The 17558-nt window shown below is 39.3% G+C and overlaps 1 long non-coding RNA gene across 1 annotated transcript in view; it reads left to right on the top strand.

Annotated features, from left to right (window-relative positions):
* LOC109502629 overlaps positions 1 to 17558 on the top strand; it is a 306029-nt gene that overhangs the window by 26540 nt on the left and 261931 nt on the right. Inside the window, exon 4 of the long non-coding RNA XR_002161354.3 lies at positions 13183 to 13315. This is a non-coding gene — a long non-coding RNA (uncharacterized LOC109502629). The remainder of the gene's footprint in view (positions 1 to 13182; positions 13316 to 17558) is intronic.

The raw sequence follows: 17558 nt of genomic DNA, 5'->3' as shown, positions 1-17558 counted from the left end.
ACTTTTGCCATAATGTATTTGTTACAAGTAATCCACTAGTCCAGCCCACACTCAGGGCAGGGATGGGGGTTATAGAATCTATTCTGAAGAGGAAGAGATGGTAATCACCGGGGCCATTTTCAAGGCTGCCCACCACACTCAGTATTCCACTGTTATATCCACTCACTTCAGTTGATTTGAATGGGAAGAGGGAGAAGAGAAGGGGGAAGCTTTGAAAAGCAAAACCACCGATGGATTAAACGTTTTGCTCGCAGTAACTTTTGACAAGGTGTCACATACTACATGGCATCTACCTCTTATTATTATTCATTTGTACATTTATCTGCGTATTTGTTTAGGAGTGTATGACATGTAATTTCAAGCCAAATGTGATATTTCTGACCCCAAGCTGTGGTCTACTTGAGATTTTTGGAAAACATTTTTTGCTTAATTAGCACCTGTGCATTTTTTAAGCTGTTTAGGCCCAGCCTCCTGAGCATCAGTCCTACCAGGTGTTATGTGAGCAGAAGTGGAACAATTAGTCATTTTAATTAAGCTAAATGTAATTACTTTCATAATCTTGAGTTGTTCATATTGAACTCCATCAAAATTGCCTTATGAAGCTGGGGAATTATGAAGAATTACTGACAAAGGATACTATCAATAATTTTTCCATTTGTATTGAACTCACTTTTAGTTTGGTCCATCTACCTTTAAATGAAATCATTTATTTGTTTCTTCTAGTAAAAAAAAAAAAAAAATTCATGCTCCCTGAAGAACACTTGAGAGTGAATAAAAGCCCAAAGGAAAACAACAAAAGAACACTCCAAATTATATAGCATAGTGTTAATATTCTTATACATACATATATATGTGTGTGTGTGTGTGTGTGTATATATATATATATATATATATATATATTTAACACCATTCATCTCAAATTTGTGGAATATTTAGAAATATATTATGCGTATTTTCCTAAATAAATTATTTTTGCAAGGACTCATTTGACTCACCATTATTATCACTGAAAGTCCAACACATGGATTTTTGCTCTGTGATCAGAGCAGTGCCATGTAGGACAGGAGTGATCTGTGATCAGAGATTATTATCACCTCTGCACTCATCCAACAAGCATATACTGACTTCTTACTATTGGCCGGTCACTGTCGTGACAACACAATGAGAGAGATCCTGGCATGGGGAGAGCACCAGCCAAGTATTTGGAAAGCTCAGTTTTCATTTCAGCTTTGCTACTAATTGGCTCATGTCCTTGGACTAATAAAAACCAACAGCTAACATATACTGAACATTCACTTAAAAAAATTTTTTTTTAAGTAAGCTCTAGGCCCAACACGGGGCTTGAACTCATGACCCTAAGATCAAGAGTTGCATCCTCTACTGACTGAGCCAGCCAGTCTCCCCTCTACTGAACATTCACTATGTGCTAAGTACTGCTCAAAGCCCTTCACTTATACTTTCATGTTTAATCACAACACCTCAGTGAGGTAGATACTATTATAATTATGCTCATTTTACAGAGGAAAAGATTGAGGCCAGAGAGATTAGGGAACTTGCCCAACGGCACATAGCTAGTAGGTAGTGGAGCCAGCATTTAACCCTGGTAGCTAATTCTGGAGCTTATATTCGTAATCACCACTCTATACTTTTGAAATGACTGTGAGCACTTGCTCTCTGGCCCTTAGTTTCCACATTGGCAGAATGAATAGAAGTTGTCCTAAAAGCAGGTGATCTCCAATGTCATTTGCTTGTTTGCAAGTGTAATAGGATTTCATCATATGCATAATTAACTTATTCAACTTCAGAATTTCTTTAAATGAAGAGTGAAAGCAAGAGAGAAAGAAATTGAAAGAAAAAGTTTAAATAATACAGAAGATTGAAGTAGTCAGCAGTCAGTGCAGGTTGGTCAAAACCTATGGAAATAATGTATGAATGATTTAATTTTAAAATTATTCTTGTCATTGACAATGGAAAGAAATGTATTGTTCTGGTGACCAGGTATATTAGTGGTGATAGATTCACCCACATTCTTGAAGAAGAAATTGAAGAATTAATTGAAGTGAATGGTGAAACACTTATAAGTGATAAATTAGGGGGGGGGCATAAAATCAACTTGTAGTTGCCAAAAAAATTGCACACTGTAATTTTTAACCAATGTATTTTTTTAAGTTTATTCATTTACTTAGAGAGAGAGAGAGAGAGAGAGAGAGAAAGAATGAATCCTAAGCAGGCTCTGCATGCAGAGCCAATGTAGAGCTCGAACCCATGAACCATGAGATCATGACCTAAGCTGAGATCAAGAATCAGCCACTTAACCAACTAAGCCACCCAGGCATCCCTAATAAGTGTATTTTAAGGATAGTTTTACTGTATGTGATTTTTAAAAAGTTACTGACTTTAAAATCAAACTTGGAAGTAAGATGTGAATCCATTTTAACAGATACCTACTCAAATTAAATTTTTTTGGAAAGATAAAAGTTTATATTAAAGAATCCAAAAGCCAAGATTCATTCTGGCCTCATGAGGAACTAGACTATGACCAAAAAACCATTAGGATCCAAGGTAGCAATTTCCTGGCTCCTTTTCTTTATTTCTCTGCTTCTCTATGGGGACCTGTTTGATTCTCTTTCCACACAAGCTTTCTTTACTTCTCCAGGCATAGGTGGAAAATGGTCATCCTACATAGTCTTTCAGGCCAGGCCCTTGGCAGGGAATGACCAGTGTTTCTGAGACTTAACTCCAAATGTTCTGGAGAATCTGCAACCTGAGATAGGTTTGTGAGACCCAAGATAGTAGGGCTCTCTGCCCACTTTCCAGGAGAAACCATGGGGAAGGATCTAAATCCAGAACAGGAACTGCTACATGGTACGTTTCAGCATACCAGCCACAAATGGCCTCACAGAGGTTCCTGAGTCACTGAAGCAGGGCTCATAAGCAGGGGAGGAAGTCACTGGACTCGCCCTGCAGACAGAAGTGAGGGAGGTCTTAATAGTGATGAGAGAAAACCAGACAGGACATCGGATGCCTTAGTAGGTGACCAGTAATAGCAGGGCGCTGTGGAATCCCTGGGGACTTAGCTACAACCCAGAAAAAGGGCAGTGGGGAAAGGAAGAATGACAAAGGACCAGATATCATTTCTGCCTCTTAGTGAAATGGAGCTTAAAACAAAAGCTAGACTGAATTATAGAAAAATAATATTGTGTTGGTAGGACACTTGCTTTGAGGGTCAAGACTTGTATGCAATACCCATGGAGACCTGTCCGGAATTGCTGTGATTCCTCATGCAGCACATCCTGAAATACAGATTACTGATACTCTCCAGAATTAGGGCCAAGCCATTTTGGGCATCTTGTGATCCCATGCCAAGACAAGGTAGGTACTCAAGATACCAGTGATTTCAGGAAAACCAGGGGACTGTATTGAAATTTAAATTGGCAATAGTTCTACAAAAAATGCTTTGAAGTTTTTGGGCAACTTGAGAGTGGTGGGGAGAAGGAAGAGGACAATTGTTAACCTTAATAAAGTTAATGGGTAGATCTGAGTTCTATGAGTACCAAGAAGGTAGTTAAAAAGGTAGGTGCATGATACGTTCTTTTCAAGGCATCTTTCTCAGACAGTGATTTTAGCCAGTGGATTCCGGAGAGGAAGGAGTGATTCCAGCAGTACCAGCTCAGGCCCTGACAGATGGCACAGATGGGCAGTTATCATAGCAGCTCTTTTGGGATCCCCTGACCCAGGCTGTTCTTAAGGTAGCTTCCAAGGCAGAAGGATCCTGATGCTCTGCCAAGTGGGTGTCCCTTTACTGTGCTATGGATTGATGCAGTGGCCAGGGCCACAGCCAGACATATCTTGGAGAAGGACTCCTTAACAAGCCTTGAGAGGACGCTGCTCTGCATTGGAAGGTGGACAGTTCTAAGACTCTGGTGAAGTACAAGAACACCCCTATTTTGTTTTGTTAGTAGGAAGAGAAGAATATTTTAATGGTGAAATTACCTTAAATGAAAACATCAGCCACTAATACTGGAGCTAAGGCCTACTCAGTGAAGGTAGGAGGAAAGTGTCTCAGAAAACTTAGAGGACAGAGAATAGAGCCATTTTGTACCTTCAAGAGTCTGGGTTCAGTAAACCTTCATATCCCTTCTCTCTCCAGACCTCTAAAGCTCAGAGATCTTAAAGATTTTAGGCATGAAGTTATGGTGGAGAGTCAGGTTGGGGAACCTGGTCATACACCTGCTGCCTTATTTAAGTCAACAAAAGCTTTCACTCCTTTTGTAAAGTGAGTCCCTCAAGGCCTCCTCTCAGTTCAGTGGAAGTGATGGGTGAATTTGGGGGGCAGGGAGCCAAGGGATTATTAACGAGGGATGGAAGAATTTCCTGGGGAACTTCAGATAGGGAGCATTATAAGGGGAAGAACTCACCCATGGTCTATTCTCACCTTTGGGAGCCTGGGGGAAATAACACTCCTGTGGTCAGGGGCTGCTTTGTGCACAGCAGTTCTCATCTGGGGTTTGGACCCAGGTCTCAACCTGTGGTACGTGTGTGTTCGGAAGGGTGCAGTTGGTGAGGGTGAGTAGTAACACCTGCAGATAGAGTACATTTACAGGGCTATAAATATTTAATTTAGGAAGAAAATATTGTGGAATAGTATCTTTGAGATTTATTATTATATATTTTTTGGCACTTCCTTTCCTCTCTCCATTTGGAGCAGATGGTCAGCTCTGAGCTCATCACCTCAGGAAGGGAAGTGACAGCATAGAAAGAACCTCTCCAGAGTTGTGTTCCAAACCCTAAGTCCTTAGGGAACTAAGAGTATTTTGGGTATGGAAAAAATATTTAGAAAGAGTAGGAGGAAGAGAATAGGGCTTCCCTCAAGATTAGAGAAAGATCCTGTAGGCTGGAGGGTGAGAAGGGGAACCAGTGGAGCCTTTGAGAGGGGCTCTAAGCTCTGGTGCCCCAGTGCCGTTCTGGGGGAATGGCTATGTGGAATGCCTGGCAAGTGGGGCCAGAAGAGCCTCTCATATATTCCTATGCTCCAGGGATCTTGAAGCAGCAGTTTCTACACTGGGATCTCTGGACTGTATGTTGTCCCACCTGGCCTGTGGTCATCCGTCCATGCTGGTCTCCACATTCTCTCTATCCTTTACATTTAGCAGTCTTCATGGCCCCTTCTGCTCAGGTAGCTCTCTCTGCTGTTTCTTCTATGCCAGGCTAGAGGAGATAGGAATGTTCTATGCCTGTGTACCATGCTAGGACACAGGCATCTGTGTGAGGCTGTCAGCGTCCCATCTGCCTACATGTACCTCAAGGTCAGTCTCTGTCTGAGGCCCTGATACATCTCTGAGGTCTCACTCTGATACCTGGTACTGGGACTTTCATATTTTTATGTTCCTATTCATCAGCTCTCCTTGACAAAAACCATAATGAGGCTCAGAGAAGCATAAGCATTGCTAAAAAGGAAAAGGAACTCTTTTATAAGAATTTAAAGGTTTATACACTCTCATATTGCAGATTCTCTCTGAGTTACCTGTCCTGTCCCCATGGACTCATGACAATCAATGATGGTCTTCTGGAGACTGAAAATCAAGCTGAGAAGTAGACAAGTTTCTCCTATAGTATGCTATCAAATGCCATATTGGGGCCCTTGGGTGGCTCAGTTGGTTGAGCATCCAACTTTGGCTCAGGTCATGATCTCACAGCTCATGAGTTCAAGCCCTGTTTCAGGCTTGCTGCTGTCAGGGCGGAATCCACTTTGGATCCTCTGTCCCCCTCTTTGTCTGCCCCTCCCCCACTTGCTCGTGCACACATGCTCTCTCTCTCTCTCTCCTCTCTCTCTCAAAAATTAAAAAAAAAAAACATAAAAAAAAGAAATGTCATATAAAGTTCCTGCTACAGACACTTAAATCACATCAATCTCTCTTTTTTATTAAAACAAAAATTTTAATTTTTATTTATTTTTGAGAGAGAGACAGAGACAGAGTATGAGCAGGGGAGGACCAGAGAGAGAGGGAGACACAGAATCCAAAATAGGCTCCTGGCTCTGAGGTGTCAGCACAGAGCCTGACACGGGGCTCAAACCCACAGACCATGAGATCATGCCCTGAGCTGAAGTCAGATGCTTAACGGACTGAGCCACCCAGGGACCCCACATCAATCTCTCTTCAGAGTTTAGTATGACTGGGGTCTGCAGTAGCCTGTCACATAAAACAGTTGCATATTATTCAGGAGCTTGTTCGTGAAATCAACTTAACACAAATATTCATAGTGAAAATTACCTTAAAACCTTCTCCTCCTCCTCCTCCTCCTCCTCCTCCTTCTCCTTCTCCTTCTCCTTCTCCTTCTCCTCCTTCTCCTCCTTCTCCTCCTTCTCCTCCTTCTCTTCCTTCTCCTTCTCCTTCTTCTTCTTTTCCTTAAAGTAATCTTTATGCCCAGCATGGAGCTCAAACTCACCAGAGATGAGTTGAACTCTCCTGAGATCAAGAGTTGCGTGCTCTACCCAGTAAGTCAGTCAGGCACTCCTCCCTTAAAATCTCATTAAATCTTCAGTTGAGCTCCATATGAAGTAGGTGCCTTGAGTTTATGGACAGTGTTGTTTTAAGGTTTCTTTAAATTCTAGAATCACATTCAGTGTGGTGAGATGCTCACACTATGAGAGGCACATTGAAGGAAGAATAGTTTACGTCTCTCAGGTTAATTTGAATTTGGGGTGTGAATGAGAATGTGGGGCAAAGATATATATACCTTTTATTATAATGTACACATTATTAGATTTATGTAATTCCTTTTTGGTAGAACAAATATAGAACTATGTTAGACATAGCTTAAGGTACCAAGAACATAGCTTAAGGTACCAAGATCTCAAGGGGTATACAATTCTACTCCTGAGATAATTAAATAGTAACGTAAGAAGTAAATGGCAGCAGTAAATAGTCTCACAGTGGTCTCACACCATCTCTTCACTCTGGATCATTCACTGTGGCTTCATTCTTGGGTTTCATGTATTGGAAATATGTCCACCAATACTACAGGTCTGTATCTTCCCAGGTTATGCCCAATAAAACAGAGTTTGTCTTTGTCAGCAGTTCTAGAACTTGTATCTCATCAGATCTGATTTGTTCACATGCCCATCCTAAACTCATCATCACCTTAAAGTAGAGATTAATGGTAAGAGAAGGGGGGTAGAAGGTAATTGTTTGATTAATATGATTTAATTCTTGCATACCCCTGGAGACAGGGCTGGAGTTAATTTCACTATAAGCACTTACACAGAATAAGGAAGAAGTTGTTTACCAGAGGAAAATTGGGAGAATGCATCTTGAAAAAGGTGAATGGATAGTGGGAAGTGAAATGATATTCTTTTTTTTAAAAATTTTTTTTAATGTTTATTTATTTCTGAGGCAGAGAGAGACAGAGCCTGAGTGGGGGAGGGTCAGAGAGAGAGGGAGACACAGAATCAGAAGCAGGCTCCAGGCTCTGAGCTGGCAGCACAGAGCCCAATGAGGGGCTCAAACTCACAAACCGTGAGATCATGACCTGAGCCGAAGTCGGTCGCTCAACCGACTGAGCCACCCAGGTGTCCCTTCTTTTTTTTTTTTTTAGTTTATTTATTTATTTTGAGAGAGAGAGAGAGAGAGACAGACAGACAGACAGAGCGTGTGAGCAAGTGAAGGGCAGAGAGAGAATCCCAAGCAGGCTCCACATGGTCAGCACGGAACCTGATGCAGACTCGAACCCATGAACTGTGAGATCATTACCTGAGCTGAAGTCAGACACTTAACTGAGACTGAGCCACCCGGATGCCCTGAGAAATGATCTTAAAAAAGTTTAAAATGTTGGAAATTTCTGGGCAGAAGAATGATATTCCAGCCTTAAACAACTGGGAAAAGGAAAGTGGGATGAGGGAGAAGTCAGATTAAAGAAGCAAGGGGCTAAATTGGAAGGAATTGAATTCAAAGGACAAGGGTCATGCTGGGAAAGACCTGAATAAAACATAGAATTCAGAGGCAGGCAATGAGGAAGCAGCTATCTTTTGGGTCCCTGTTTGAATTTTGGGGTGAAGTTGTTTTGTATTCATCTGTCGGCCCTAGGTCCTTTCCCTTCTGGGGTGTTCACAAAGGCCTGAGACTTCCAGAGCAGTTCACCAGAAGAACTGGCATCTAGATGAAAGGTTTTACTTAATATGATAAAAAAACATTTCTGGGGATTATTAATAGAGGATAGTGGTTGTACTTTGCTCTTTTACTCATTTTCTTTCTTTCTTTCTCTTTTTTTTTTTTTCTGATTAGGGTAACTATTTGAAAACCATGTAAAACAAGGGCAAAATTACGTCCCCAAAAGATCACTGGAGCTTTCTCCTATGTTTTTTGCAACACAAAAATGAGATTAATTGGAAAATGACAGAATCAAAGATATGTTTCACTTGCTTTAAGCAAAGGCCAGCTTTAATATAGAGCATTTGTATCTTTCATTCAGAAAACAATTATGAGCTGATTTATATATTACAGAATTCAGTTGCTGCTTAAAACCATTAAATTATCCCATTGAATTCCTGCATAGCTCCTTAAGAAATGTGTAAAAGACAAAAACAAGAACATTTAACATTTTAAAGCATACATTATCAGGTGAAACTGTTAATTTCTTGGCAAGGTCCAGATTATTATTTCGTTTAGAGATATATGTTATTATTGTGTTGGAATTGGCAGCAACTTGGACTGAGGCCTTTTATTAAAAAAAAAAAAATTAAGAATGGAAGCCTTTTTTCTATGAGAGTGTTGGTTAGCCTTGCATTTGTTTTGGAGATCTAATAGCTACCATATGTTAGACCTATTAAATGAATGATGTAATTTAGGCTGCCTGTTGTCCTGCCAACTGCTCTGTGCTGCCTCCTCATTTTTAGCATGTATTACTCCAATATGTTCATATATCACCCAGCAGTAGCTTCTTATACAATCATGTTAGTCCTTGGGCCTTTAACCCCATCCATCATCATATATAGGCTCTGTCTCCTTCCTTTCAGAATTGAAACTAATGAAAAATAATGGTAAACCTTGGCAAAGAGTGTGCTTCCAGGAGAATAATCAACCCAATATTCTGGCTCATGGATAGAAAACCAAGGGGAGTGTTGATGTTTAAGACAAGAGCACAATGTATGATTAAGATAATTCAGGCTTCTCCACGACATGAAAGACAGAAAAATGTTTTCTCTTTTGTGAAACATTAGATGGTACATTTCTCCACCCTAGTGAGCAGGATGATAGAATGAGAATGATCAGAGCAAAAAAGAATAACGTGTTATATATTAAATGCTCTTTGTATGTGCCACCTCTGCTGGCTCTTATCCAGGAAGATAGTAAGTTCAGTCTGGGTACCTCAAGTATTTGTGTAGCTATAACCCATGTATTTTCAATTTTATAAATGGGAAAACAGAGAGCCAAAACTGATTAATGACTTGTTTCAAGTCACCATTTATATATCATTATTTAGTAAAAGGAAGTTTGTAGATATAAAAAAATTACTTTGGGAAAAATCCATTATCGATGATTAGATAAATATAATTGAAATCTATTTCTTACCAGCCTAAATTCACTGTTCTGCAATTATCCTAGGCCTGTTTTTACTAGCGTTTTCCTGGAAGTCCATTAGTGGGACTTTTTTCAGCATTATAAAGGGATCTAGAATTGCCACTGTGCAGCTTCAAAGACTTTGTATAATGTCTTATGTATTCAAGTGTTAGGACTACTTATTTTAAGTAATAGACTTTCAATATGGCAGATTTCTTTTTTCTACCTTGTATCTTATATTTCAGTGTTCTATGGGGTTTTCTTTTTCTTTAAACCTAGGATTGGAGAGATAATTTTCTTTAATTTACACCTTCTGCATGGTCCAGCAGGACCTAAAATTAATCCTTTCCTTTATGGGGAGTGCATAACAGTTGTACTCTTATGTAACCTGTTGGCTCCCACTTGTCATCTTAATGAACTTCCCCATTTCCTACTGTTTTACAATCTGTCATTTTGGCATCTTAAAACTTCCTGTACTCTTCTTCCTTTGGTAAGTGTATTAGTTTCCTAGGGCTGCCATAACAAAGTACCACAGACTGAGTGGCTTAAGCAACAGAAATTTAATTTCTTACAGTTCTGGAGACTAGAAGTCTGAGATCAAGGTGTGAGCAGGATTGCTTCTTTGTGAGGGCCTTGAGGAAAGGATCTGTTACAGGCCTCTTTCTGTGGCTTGTGGATGATAGTCTTCTTCCTGTCTTATCATATTCTTTGTGCCTTCTTCCTGTCTTTCCTTTGTGTGCATGTTTATATCCAAATTTCCTCTTATAAGGACACCAGTCATATTGGACCAGGGCCCAAACTAATGACCTCATTTTAATGTAATTATTTATGCAAAGTAATTTTGGGGGAGGTGGGGATACAAATTTAGCCCATAACAGTGGGAAAGAAAGCACAGAAATATTTAATGCTACATGGCATTTCTGGGGTGTTGAGATTCCGTGGATCCCCGAAATACGGGTCTTAATTATCAGGCAAGAAACATGGATATGTTGCCTAGTAATATTAGTCTTCTAGCAGTCAAAATGCTAACCTGTTAAGACTTATACCCTACCCTCACTCTCTACATGTCAACAAAACAATGTGGGCTGAGTTAGCAAGTGTGAAGGGAATAGAGATCCTAAAACAGGAAGAAAGAGAACCTCCAGAGCTTGGCATGCCAAATGGCAATGGAAGTTAGATATTCTTTTCAGGGGTATTTTCATTCAGGTTACAACACATACCTGTAAACCAACACTCACCCATCCCAAAATTTTAGGATGGTATGTATTGAATATGTGCTGTTTTGTGGAAGTCAACAATGTAAATTCTCTCTAGTTTTCAAGTCCTTAAATGTAGATCTCTAAATAATTTAAAAAGATTATATAATAATTTCAAAATTGTTAAACAGTTAAGAACCTATTTCTTTGGAGTCAGTATAAAAAATAGAACTATGGAAAGAATCACATGTTACTAGAAGGCAGAACATATCAGAAGTTCTGTAAATAACTTTTGACTTTCAATGCCATTATTTTCTTCTTGGAACCATAAATTGTGATTGAATTAGAGATAAAAATGTTTTTTTCATCATGACCTAGTGAAAATGATTTAGGAGCAGGCTAGTAAGTGGTTAAATTCTAGAGATGAGAAGTTAGCCTCAGGACTTTTACCAGATTGAATATATGTCTGTCTTCTCTGATTGCCGGGCTTCAAGGTTAATTCTGGGGACAGCCCAGGGAGTAAGCACCTGTATGGGGGGAGTAAGGAGTGGAAGGGAGATGTTCCAGCCTCATCCTCCATGGAAACTGACATGGCCTCTTAAAGTGTCTTTCTGGATTAAGGATGCCAGACTAAGATCTGTTATGAGCTACCTACTTCCCCATATGAGCTACCTACTTCACATCATTCAGAGGAGGGTATAAGGAGGGAAATGGGGGCACCAAGGAGGTCCACTCAGTTGTTTCTACCAAAGGTTCTCAAAAGGTTGGCATGTCATATACTCATACTTAAAATGCCCCTTAAAAGCATACGTTTGTTTATGCTCCCCCTTTTGCTTCATTAATTCTAGATAAGGATTATTTTACATTTGAAGTGTTTTTAGCAAGGCCTTAGAATTTCCAATATTAACCCACTTGCTATTCTTTATAAAAGTCACAGTTTTAAAGTTACATTTAATATAGAGTGGGTTTACCTTAGAAACAATGGGGATTACTGTCAAGTGTTTTCTTTCTAAGTGGAGTTTTCTTGAGCTGTTGTAAAGGGCAGTCCTCACTAATATGCTTAAGTCTAGAAATTGCTGTTTTTAACTAATGGGTAAAAACTAGACGACTTATCTCTTTTCTCAGAAAGTATTAGTGACTTCCTGTGGGAGGAAAGAAGTGGGAGAAAACCCTTCCTACACTCTTTAACAGTTTCCTATGTTATTTTCTGTGGCCTAAAGAGAGATGCATCCTGTTCTCCTTTCCCAATTTATCACTTCCTCACTATACTCAATCCCCACACACCCACAGGGACCAACTCTCACTTCTACTGGTTTCGTTGTGCAGTTCATTTATTTCTATAATCCTTCCAAATGACTCAAAAAAGTGGATGTGTATGTATTCTTAGAAGTGTCATCTCACTTGTTTTTAAATTATAACACCAAATGGAATTTTAATCAACCTTCCAGGTCAGTTAAATAAAAAGTTTGGTTATAAACCAAGAGTTAAAGTTACTGTTATGTATTGAGTTTTTAGCAGTGGGAAATGATTATAAATGATAATTCTTCATCTTGCAGGTTAGGAAATAGAATGATCTGAAAGCTCTTTCCTGTTGTATCTGTGACATGAGTAGATCGATTCAATATATACATTCTACAGATTCTCAAGAGTCTTTGCTCAAGGGAAGGGCTGGGCTTGTGTGTGTGTGTGTGTGTGTGTGTGTGTGTGTGTGTGTGTGTCCTGTCAGTCCTAAGTAAAGTGGTAGTGGATATCCTGGACTCCTGTATTGACATTTCTGGTTGGGCTTTTCTTTCTCTTCTTCCTTTCTCTCTTCCTTTCTTCCTTTCTGTTTTCCTTCTTTCCTTCCTTCCTTCCTTTTTCTTTTTTCTTTCTTTCTTTCTTTCTTTCTTTCTTTCTTTCTTTCTTTCTTTCTTTCTTTCTTTCAAGTTAGGCATATGCTGGAGTCAGTGGCTCAGCTAGGTTATATAGTTTGAGAGGAGAATTGGTAGGAATTAGAAGGAATTTTTAATGAAAGCCTTAGGGGAAGTGTTTAGTTATTTTTTGGAGCAGGGACTAAAGGAATTATCCAGAAGGTAGTGGAGAAACAGGCACTTATTCCTCTAGGTGTTTATATGAGGGTAGAGGGCTGAAAGAAAAATATTTACAGGCATGTTGATTGATCTGGGAGCCAGGTGGAGAGTATTATTAAGGATAGACTGTTTTTGATAAATGGTAACCATCCTCACGATGATAAAAACATGAGAAAGATAGGAGACCAAACGTCTTTCCTTTTTATGGGACCAATAAATATTGCCTTATATTACAATGAATGAAATCATTCAAAGAGAGGATTCCAAAGACATATGCAAATACATTTCCAAAAATAAAGTGGCCGAGTGTAGAAGTAAGAACTTTTTTTTCTTATGTACTTTTTTTACTTATTAAAACAGAATCAGGTGGAGGAGGAACACCCTGACATTCATCTCCCGGGGAATGGTCTCTCTACCCTGCATCCACATGGTGAAGCACTATAGAAGATTCTCCCCATGGGTCAGATTCTCTCCAGTGCCAGACTCCTCAAAGGTAACCCTGCTGAAGTGTGGTTTCTGTCTTTGAACTTTTCTAGCTTTATGCTTGGAAATTATATATACATATGCATATATACGGATTTATAAATGTATACATAGTATGTACATGTAATCACTTATATATACAAATGATTATATATATAATTTTGCTTTGTATATATTTTTCTAAACACAAGACATTTTGCTAACTGTATTATTTTATAATTTGTATTTTTAAGTTATTAGTAGGTTGTGGAGATGTTCCCATAATAACCCATACCATTTTTTTTTATTTGTATTAATCTTGGTTTAAAAACTGCTAATTGACCCTAAGGAGACTAATAGACTACAGGAGAATGATGTTGAATGATGTGGATATATGTATGAGTGTTAGAAGCAAGAACTTTTAATGTCTGCACTGATCAAGAGGTCAGGGATGTAACCCTAAGATAACTAAATTATCAGTTAGTGCTGGGGTCTGTGTAAAATGACTTGACCTGGTAAAGAACTACTTCCTCAGAGGGATGAGGGAAAGGACATAAATAATGACTCAGAGAGGCTTTTGAAAAGTGGTGAAGCAAGTGTCATCCATTAGAAATTTATTAATAATTTATTAGACTCAATATGTATCTGTTATTTTTTCACTTTAACTGAGCAAGGATGTACTTCCTTGCTTGGACTATGGGAAGAATTTATTGAAGTCTAACATTTCAAACTAGTTTCAACACTCAAAAAGATGTTTTAGTCAAATGAAAAGTGCAGAGAAAAATGAGACTGGGGAGAGGGCTCGATCACACAGCCAGAGCCTTGGAGACCACCTGGAAGACTAAAGGAGTGAGCACAGGTCATTGCAGGGCAGCCTGGGGCCAAGGAGGGGGACTTGGAGTCTAGTGGGAGATGCTATTCCTCACTCTCCTGTTTGGATGAGGGCTAGGAGCCATAAGTCTCTACATGTGATACAAGGTCTATAAATAATGGACCAAAACTTGGGCAATCCGAATATCGGAAGGATAGAGGTTAGAGGACTAGCAAAAGAAGAACAAACTGCCGAGAAACTACACTGAAATTTTTGGCAAAAAGGGGGGACTGCGAGGCCAAAACCTGACAAGAAATAATGAAGCCAACCTACCGGATCTAATGGCTGTGCAACCTTTATGTGTGTCCAAGACTGTGAATCAGGAGGTGGGTCTGGCATCCAGTGTCACCATAATTGGGATGCAGCCATATCCCAGGCTTAGCCAAGAAGGAATCCCAGGAAGGGAGCATGGAACCTGCAGCCCTCCTTTCCCATCACACTCCCCTGGAATCTAGGGGCATGGCCATTTCGTTAGCATACTTGAAAGTGGAATTTTTCAGGATTGTATTTGTTTAGACTTGTGAAAAATTGTTGGAAAGAAAAAAGTGTCATTTGCTTGTTTCAGAGACAGGAAATGTGGGAGAAACTGGGTGGGAGAGGGTGTGTGTATTGAACTCTAGGAAGAATCAAGAGAAAGAAGTGTCTGTAGCAGTGATTCTCCATGTGGCATTGAAGCATTTTGCCCCCAGAACATTTGGCGGTATATGGAGACTTTTTTAATTGTTGGGACTGTAGGAGAGCATGCTACTGACATTTAGTGGGGAGAGGCCAGGGAGGCTCCTAAGCACCCTACAATGCACAGGAAGTCCCACCGCCACGGCAACAAAAAGTATTTGGTTCAATATGACAATAGTGCAGAAGCTGGGAAACCTTGGTTTAGAGGCAAGTAGATGGCTCAGCTGAAACAGAGGAGGTGAATGGGTCTTAACCACCACCAGGCCTGATGCAGGAAAGGGCTGAACGGAGGTCCTGTGTGTGGGAAACTGCTAGAAAGCACACAGTGTCTGCAGGGTGGGAGTGGGATGGGGTGCAATGGAGTGAGGAGTATTTGCAGAAATGTCTTTCATTCCTTAACAATGTATCTGGCAGAGACACCAACATCTGTTACTTTCGAGGGGGAGTTAATTTTGTCCCAGTTTGTTTTCTAAAGGGACCTGTGGTCAAAACATGTCTTGCCTACTTGTGCTCACTATTTACCTTCAAGCCAGAAGGAGAAAATAAGATCTACTTTCTCTTTTTGGTCTCCTCTACCATGAGAAAATTCTTCCCTTGACATCACTGCTTCCTTGAGTTATCATCCGGTTTTCTATTTCCTTTAATGGCCAGTGAGTAGATTATATTTTGTGCCTCCATCTTCTTTTTACACAGCCTATACTGCCTGTTATATTTGACTGAATCTATGCAGCGAAAGCTCATCAGTGCCCTCCATCTTACTCTACTCAGAGTCCTTATTCTGTCTGCTTCTCTCCAACTATCGGCACTGTTGTCTACACTTTTCTTGAAATTTTTCTTCTTCCTTTAGTTTTCTAGACCCTTCTGGCTCCTCTTTTTCATCCCAAAATCTTTCTCTTGCCCCTTTTCTAGCTCAGTAGCTACTCCTGGTCTTTGCAGCTATATTCTCTGTCTTACTCTTTAATATATTTTCCTGGTGATGTCACTCCATCAACTCACTGTGGATGAGTTGTAATTTTTTTCTCTTAGGTCATCAGTCTGGTTTGATCTTTTAAGTTACAGATACTTACTGTCAACCAACTAGACAATTCCACTTTACTTCTATGCTGTGATCTCAAATGTTTGAGTAAAAGTTGATCATATTCTCTGTTATCAGTTAGGAAGTTGTCTGATGCCTTTAAGATGTCCCCAGGGAAAAACTCATCTGACCTATCTCTGATTTGCTTCTTTGGTGCCTACTTTTCCCTGTATCTCCTGAATCAGCTTTTCTCAAGACTTTGGACTTCTGCTCCAGTGAGAAGATTCATTTTTCTCTGGAAATTGAACACTCATTACTCACCATGTTACTTATCTACTAAGATTCCAGTTTACTGACCCTATATCTACCTCATTTCACCCTTACCAAGTGTATTGTAGACGAAATTTCCACTTTAATTAGCTTGGATTTCAGAGTCTCCCACTGATGTGACAGGTTCACAACTCTTATACGTTCATTCTTTATCCTTCCACTTAAACCTTGCTACACTCTTTCTCATATATAATATTGGTATTTAGGTAAGAGTCTTCACTTCCTTGGGTCAATGAGTAGAAATTATGGCAATTTCTGGCTCTGAAGTAGAAGCCAGCGGGCAAAATTTGGGAGGCAGGGCAAGGAGGTCTTTTGGAACTTTTAAAATCACATGATGATGGCAGCTTCCACAGGTAAGCTTGGCCCTGGCTTACTTAATTCCTCTTCTGTTTAAAGCTTCCTGCTTCATATGGCAATTACCACCCCACAGAGCAGGAACAGTGGGGTCTTGAGAGCCTGTCAATAAGAGTGAAAGAAAAGGATACGAGAAGGGGAGAAGTAGAAGGAAATTAAACTGACTTCCAGGGTTTCCTTGTTCTAGCTATCATGCACATAATTTAATAAGCCCGATATGCTTTACTTTAAGTACAGTTTTGAAAATTTGCATGAAATGAATTTCTGCAAATAAAGTGCTATTTCAGACATACTATTTAAAATTCACTCTGGTAAATTTCATTAAGTTGGAAAGAGTGCTTAAAAAATAATCACACTTTCATTTCATAGAAGCTATGCCTTTTAATATCAGGTTTGTTTGCATTTATTCCACATTTGGTTTTGTAATCACATGTCCAGGAAAATAATTTCTTTTCTTCCACTGGTCAATAGCTATATTAAAATTGCTTACCTGAGGCTGGCCCAAAGAGAATTTTAAAAATCTGATCTTTCTTCTGCTTACTTTTCCCTGTCTTGAAAGCTAGGCTGAGCTGTGTAAGCTAAAATAGTACCCTGTTGCCCAAATCAGGCATACTACACCAAATCCTTAGCAGGTTTTCCTTTCTCTTTATGGTGTTACATTTTATTCTTTTGCCATGCAGATTTTTCTTTTCTACTCAGAGAAAATAAAATTATTGGAGGTTTTTTTTTTGTTTTTATTTTTTACATTTCTAAAGGTAAAAAGGGAGATTATTAATGTTAATGAGTAAGATGTGTTACTATATTTAGGTTACACTAGGTAGGCACTTACCTTGGTGTTTTAATTCACAAAGGAAGATATGAACAGGATCAGAAATTCCTATAATTTGGGAAGACATATAATTTCTGTTTTTCCTAGTATTTTAGCTATATTTTCTGTAATATTACTTATGGGAGAAAAATCAAGCTAGGGTTTACTAGTCATTGACAGTGTTGAGTGAGTATTCATTGAAGTTGGCAGAAAAGTTCAGT

Source organism: Felis catus, chromosome A1 (assembly GCF_018350175.1).
Source record: "Felis catus isolate Fca126 chromosome A1, F.catus_Fca126_mat1.0, whole genome shotgun sequence".
Lineage (NCBI taxonomy): Eukaryota > Metazoa > Chordata > Mammalia > Carnivora > Felidae > Felis > Felis catus.
The sequence above is the reverse complement of the archived record's forward strand: the minus strand, read 5'-3'. Positions and strand labels throughout refer to the sequence as shown.